General features: G+C 38.3%; 1 long non-coding RNA gene across 1 annotated transcript in view; it reads left to right on the forward strand.

Moving 5' to 3' along the window:
- LOC149136466 (uncharacterized) overlaps positions 1-7,461 on the forward strand; it is a 37,752-nt gene that overhangs the window by 2,122 nt on the left and 28,169 nt on the right. The window lies entirely within an intron of this gene.

Here is a 7,461-nt window from a genome sequence, read left to right on the forward strand (position 1 = left end):
TGAACAGTGAATGAGTTGTTTAAAAAAGAAAGAAGTGGGGTGACTTCAGGTGTACTGTTGGCAGATTTCAGGAAGCATGGAAGTTTTGAAAGATGTAGTGTTCTGACAGCTAACAACTGATGTGGATAGTTTATTCTGCACTTCAGCAATTCTGAGCATGTGAAAATGTTTTTGAAAATCATGGGTGCAGTGCTGTTTTTTGATTTTGTAAGCATGTCCATGAGTGTTAGACATATAAAATTTTTGGCCTTCGTAGGGTTTTCAAGCGAGATCGTTGCCGGTGCCCCTGGACTGGCACATAAAAGACACCATTTCCGAGCGTGGCCGTTGCCAGTACTGCCTGACTGGCCTTCATGCGGGTCACACGTAAAAGCACCCACTACACTCTCTGAGTGGTTGGCGTTATGAAGGGCATCCAGCTGTAGAAACTCTGCCAAATTAGACTGGAGCCTGGTGTTGCCATCCGGTTGCACCAGTCCTCAGTCAAATCGTCCAACCCATGCTAGCATGGAAAGCGGACGTTAAACGATGATGATGATGATGATGCTCAAGATTATTGTTGAATAATCTTGAGGATGTCTACCAAATCAATTGCCAGATGCCAGATTTCTTCTGTGTCCATGCCAGGGAAGGAAGATGTTCAGAGTATGGTAGATGTCTAATGGCAGGTATTTATTTGGTTGCATGTTTTTGAAAAGTTTCCAGTTAAAGTTAATTAATCCATAAATTTTACTTCACATATTTTCTTGGTAAGTACAAAAACTAGATAATTTGGTTAGTAGTTAATATTTTGGAATTAAGCTTATATTCAAACAGTCTACTAATACATATCTACCACTATTCTATTTCATATTTTCTGCAGTTTTTGTAATCATTTGGTTATCTTCTTTTACTTGTTTCAGTCATTAGACTGTGGCCATACTGGGGCACCACCTTGAAGACTTAGTTGAGCAAATCAACCCCAGTACTAGAATAAGCCTGATACTTATTCCACCGTTCTCTTTTGCTGAACTGCTAAGTTACACTGATTGTCATGCAGTGGTGGTGGTGGTGGGGGGGGGACAAAGACACACACACACATATATATATATAATATATAATATATATATATATATATATGTTGTTGTACTTGGGGATGGTCATATTGCCAGTTTAGCCAATAAAAACACACGCACTGTATATTTGGTGTTAATTTGCTTCAGCTTTATATTACATTAAGCTTAATCTTATTTCGGCCAGAGTTCTTTCGTCACACTTCTGTGACCTCATCAGTAGTCCTTTGTTTCCTTCTTTCTTATGTGTGTCTCACCTTGCTAACTATCAGCCATTTTGTATTTTGTATTCCTATTGTATGTGTCTACGCATGCGTGTCCTTCAATGTGTCTATGTCTTTTGTAAGTGCATGTGTGTGTTTGGGGAGTGTCTGTATCACCTATATTCTCTGTTAATACGTGTTCGTTTGTATTTGTTCTTATTTATTTATTTGTTCATGTGTGTGTGTTTTTTGTTTTTTTGTTTTTTTATCTACTGTTTTTTTTGTGTTTAATTAAATTTTGTTAATGTATGTAGTATTTAATTCCATTTGTTTATCTATGTATTGTATTATATTTGTTCATATTATTATTGGTTTATGGGTAACATGTCACATGTTGTGATTTGTGGTTTGTTAGTGGTGTGTGTTAGTGTTCCATTCTAGTTTCCTATTCAGGCTAGGTTTCTCTTCTATTATGTGTGTAGCTTCAGTAATTTGTCTAAGTGCTGCATCACTGCTATGTGTAGATAAGATTTTAATTTCTATGTTGTTGATTGAGCTTCTATGTTCTTGCTCAGCATGCTGGTACAGAACTGATGAGTTCTTCCCTTCCTTAAGTTCCCTCCAATGTTCGTTTGCCCGCTCCCCTATGCTCCTTGCTGTTTTGCCTACATATGTCATTGTCTTATTTCTGCATCGCCCCTCTGTACATCTTATACTATAGACCACATTTCTGGTTTTGCAGTTCGTTTGTGGGCTAAATCTACATACGATACAGTTCCTATCAGTGCAGGGGGTTCTACTGAAAGGGTATGTTCTACTGATAAGGGATTTAATAGGGTTGCCTGGCCTTTCAACAACCTTAATTCTTAGCTTAAGTTTGTCTAGGGCCCTTCTAAAGCGGTACGCCAGTTCGCCTCTAGGGGTGGTGTCGACGAACATGACGCTCTGGTACTTGTGGCTATCGTACCATGAGCTTGCCTTCCCTATTTTCTTCTTAGTCCGGCAGAATGTCAATAGACAGCCTGCCGAACTATATCCAGGCAATGCAACCTCACATCGCCAATACGAAGGTAACAACCTTACAGGCGCATGAGGAAAGAGAAAAAGTCCTCAATGCCCACATGATGATGTGGACAATTGTTCTTAGACCCCAGAAGCACACAGCCAACAACTTCCAAGCCTGGAACAATGATATCCCGACGCTGTATGGGCTCCGTAAGGACCACAAAGTAACAACTAATCCTGTAGTGGGATCACCAACAAGACACAAGTACCAGAGCGTCATGTTCGTCGACACCACCCCTAGAGGTGAACATAGAAGCTCAATCAACAACATAGAAATTAAAATCTTATCTACACATAGCAGTGATGCAGCACTTAGACAAATTACTGAAGCTACACACATAATAGAAGAGAAACCTAGCCTGAATAGGAAACTAGAATGGAACACTAACACACACCACTAACAAACCACAAATCACAACATGTGACATGTTACCCATAAACCAATAATAATATGAACAAAATATAATACAATACATAGATAAACAAATGGAATTAAATACTACATACGTTAACAAAATTTAATTAAACCCAAAAAAAAACAAAAAAAACAGTAGATATAAAACAAAAACCAAAAAACACACACACACATGAACAAATAAATAAATAAGAACAAATACAAACGAACACGTATTAACAGAGAATATAGGTGATACAGACACTCCCCATACACACACATGCACTTACAAAAGACATAGACACATTGAAGGACACGCATGCGTAGACGCATACAATAGGAATACAAAAAACAAAATGGCTGATAGTTAGCAAGGTGAGACACACATAAGAAAGAAGGAAACAAAGGACCACTGATGAGGTCACAGAAGTGTGACGAAAGAACTCTGGCCGAAATAAGATTAAGCTTAATGTAATATAAAGCTGAAGCAAATTAACACCAAATATACAGTGCGTGTGTTTTTATTGGCTAAACTGGCAATATGACCATCCCCAAGTACAACAACATCTGTTTCAACACATGATTTCACATCAAAAATCTTGCAAAACATATATATATATATATATATATATATATATATATATATGGCAGGCTTCTTTCAGTTTCTGCCTACCAAATCCACTCACAAGGCTTTGGTTGACTTGAGGCTATAGCAGAAGATGCTTGCCCAAGGTGTCATGCTGTGAGACTGAACCTAGAACCAAGACGTTGGGAAACAAGCTTCTTTATATTATGAAATAAGCCATGAAGGCCTTACATAGAGGGGACAGCACAAGGTGGTGAAAAAAAACAAAATGAATGAAAGGAATAAATTTATATAATGAAAGATGAAATGATGCCATTAGGCCCCACCTCCAAGCAACTTCGTTGAACCTAAACTAGTTTATAATGCTTTTTTTTTTCTTTTTAGCGACAGCTAATTACCATCTTTCCAAAGAATGTCTACATTATATGTTTTTTAAATATCCTGAAAACTTACTTGTTTCGGCATTGAGCTGGTATCCAATTTCTTGACCCACCACTTATAGTCTTGATTTACTTCATAGTCATTCAATTCCAACATATATTCGGTGTCTTCCACTATACACAACGAATGTACTCAGGCATCCCCTTCACTCCTGATGCATCCACTTTTATAGCATTGTCTATTTTGTCATACAGTTCTTCGTTTTCTCCATTGTACAATATATGTTTTTCCAAGGGTGAGGGTGGAGAAATTTGGGGCTCTTCTGTGCTTGTTTTTGTCTTCATGTCAGGTGGGGTATGGAGAGGGCTGGTGTCTGTAGGGGGTGGTTAGGGTAAAGTGGGTGTGGGTTGGGGGTCATCCTTCACATGTGTTGTCTTCCTCCTCTTCCTGCTATTCTCCACCATTTCCCAGTTGGTATTTGCTTCTTCCTCCTCCTTGACGCTGGTGCCTGTCTTCTTCTGTGGTTCCACATCACTTACTTCATCCTCCACAGGCAGTGTAGCATCAACCACTTTTTCTTTGTCTCTCCTTGTCCTTTTCTAATGGTGGAGGACACCCGCTCTATCAGGTTATGCAGGTTTCATCATCAGTCAAATGCATGAACAGGCACAAAGGGAAGTACAAGGAAGAGCTGACTTCTTGCATGTGCAACATCCTGCACATTCAGTTTTGCATTGATACCTTTTAAGTGCTTGGCATTGTTCTGCTATGGCTCTTAGTTCAGTCCAATGAATAGCGAATGTGCCATCGTCATTATTTTTCCACCCCCAGGTAATAGGTGATGGCTTCATCTGGAGAGTCTGGCCCCATATGTGTCCCACCTGATATGTATAATCTGAATTAGTGAAGAAGATAGTAGAAAAATCCTTCGAAAAGTAAATATATGGCTATTTGTGTAAAGTATTGCATAATAAATAACGTTTATTATAATAAAACTTATTTCCTGTTCATTGCAATTATTAATTTTTAATGTTGGATTTTGGCCATCATTTTCGATTTTCACTTTGGCAATCATGCCTATCTTAAAGAGCAAGTTTTAAATTAGAAGTGTACCAAATTGCATGTTTCTATCACCTTTTGAAGGCTTCTTACAATATTTGATGTTTATCCTATTCACTAATTAAGTAACCTTATTTCTGATAGTTTTTCTCATAGATTTAACTTCACTAACATCAGATAACACAAATACCTCCCAAGAATACGAATTTAAAATAGGGCAACAATAAATAATGGAAGGAAATCTAATATGTCTACTATCAGCTTCTCACTTCCACTAATTCTTTCAGTGTTTGTCTTCCAAAAATTTCCAAAATACATGAAAGCTCTGGTGAAAACAGTTTACGAGATGACTGCTCCATAAATTGATTGATTAAGCATGCGAGCCATGGTGTGTGGATACAGCTCATTGAATCGTATGAAACATATGTAAGCAAATAAAATATATAATTCTTCATTTTTTTTTATTACTGCTTTAATTCCGTGATTAATATACCAAAGTATTAATTGGTGAGGAATTTCAGACTTACAATATGCATCTGTCACATGATATAAACAACCTATACAGATTGTTATAGTTTTTATCGAACTTTCAGTTAGCCAGATTTATCACATGGAATGCTTACCAAGGATTCGCCTGGATGTATTTAAGTCCTTATTTCTTTCAATATAGATACACATATATATATATTTCTGCAAGGTTGACTTTGCCTTTCATCCTTTCGGGGTCGACGAATTAAGTACCAGTTGCATACTGGGGTTGATCTAATCGACTGGCCCCCTCCCCCAAAATTTCGGGCTTTGTGCCTAGAGTAGAAAAGAATATATATATCATCATCATTTAACGTCCGCTTTCCATGCTAGCATGGGTTGGATGATTTGACTGGGGACTGGCAAACCAGATGGCTACACCAGACTCCAATCTGATCTGGCAGAGTTTCTACAGCTGGATGCCCTTCCTAATGCCAACCACTCCGAGAGTGTAGTGGGTGCTTTTTACGTGCCACCGGCACGAGGCCCAGTCTGGCGGTACTGGCAACAGCCACACTCAAATGGTGTTTTTTATGTGCCACCTGCACAGAAGTCAGTCCAATGTTTTGTTCACATGCCACCGGTACAAGTGCCAGTAAGGCAAAACTGGAAACGATTGCGCTCAAATAGTGCTTTTTACGTGCCACCAGCATGGGAGCGAGACTGCTGCTCTGGCAGTGATCCCGCTTGAATGGTGCAGTTAGCGCTCCACTAGCACAGGTGCCAGTCATCAAATTTGGTTCAGTTTCGATCTCACTTGCCCCAACAGGTCTTCGCAAGCTGAGTTTAGTGTCCAATGAAGGAAGGTTGACATGGGTGCCAGTCATCGAATTTGGTTCAATTTCAATTTTAATTTCACTTGCCTCAACAGGTTTTCGCAAGCAGGGTTTGTATCCAAAGAAGGAAAGGTGTGCATAAGTGGGCTGGCTATGGTCTCACTTGTCTTGCCGGGTCTTCTCAAGCACAGCATATTTCCAAAGGTCTTAGTCACTAGTCATTGCCTCGGTGAGGCCTAATGTTCGAAGGTCGCGCTCCACCACCTCATCCCAGGTCTTCCTGGGTCTACCTCTTCTACAGGTACCCTCAACCGCTAGGCTGTGGCACTTTTTCCCACAGCTATCCTAGGCATTCAAGGACTAATAACACGGTGTAGAATTCAGTATATGTATACTTCAGAACAAAGCATTAGTTGAGTATAGAGCACTTCATATTCAAGGATCTGATGAAGCTATAAGGTGCTATTCAGGCACTCATCTATGAGTTCATTGTATCTTGTAGCAGAAACAGCTGTTCATAAGATAATCATTTATTCCTTTGTCATCTCATATATATATATATATATATATATATATATATGGCATATGGTGGCTGTTGTCATTGGGTGTACTGCCACACTGACCATACTATGACTAATATTAATATTACTCAAATTAGGCATACAAGCTGTGTATCTTTACTCAAAATATGGGATCCAAAATGTAAATAATGTCAACTTAAATCAATTGGGATACGGATATATGACACTAAAGTAAACTGAGTTAATAGTACCTTATAAATTAATAGTACCTTATAAATTAATAGTACCTTATAAATTATAAGCATTCTAAAATAAGCCATAATTTTCTTATGCACACACACTGAAAAGCAAGAAACCATATAATTTTACTTACTTAAATTACTTATATGTAAGTTCTATTCTTCTTTCAGATGTAAGATGTTCGATAATCTCATTGTACAATGAACCACTTTATTATTGGTTTTGAAAACAAATTAAGATGAATGATATTGTAAGAAAAAAAATCATTGTAAAAAAAATTAGTTTTAGTTTAGGAATTTTAAACTAATTTAAATGTACTTCTCACCATGAAAATGAGCATGTGACTGTGCTGTTGAAGCTGTTGCACACCCTTCTCCATGAATTTTTTGCCATTCTCCCATTATCCTATGATATGCCTGGGACCATATTATGATATAATGTGCTGTAAGGTGTGCAGTGTTATTTCAGGACACCTGCCACCAAATTTCAAGCAAGGGTATAACAAAAGTTTTCCATTGATTTGTGATTGAATTAATGAGTAAGGTTAATATTTATAATGAATTTGCCATTTTCGATGGGTGTACCGCACACACCTAGCTCACCCAGAGTATATGCCCCTGCCTAGTGAGGCCTCTTGGCTTGCCAGTCCCCAGTCA

This window comes from Octopus bimaculoides, chromosome 3 (assembly GCF_046866305.1).
Source record: "Octopus bimaculoides isolate indiv1 chromosome 3, ASM4686630v1, whole genome shotgun sequence".
NCBI classification, from domain to species: domain Eukaryota; kingdom Metazoa; phylum Mollusca; class Cephalopoda; order Octopoda; family Octopodidae; genus Octopus; species Octopus bimaculoides.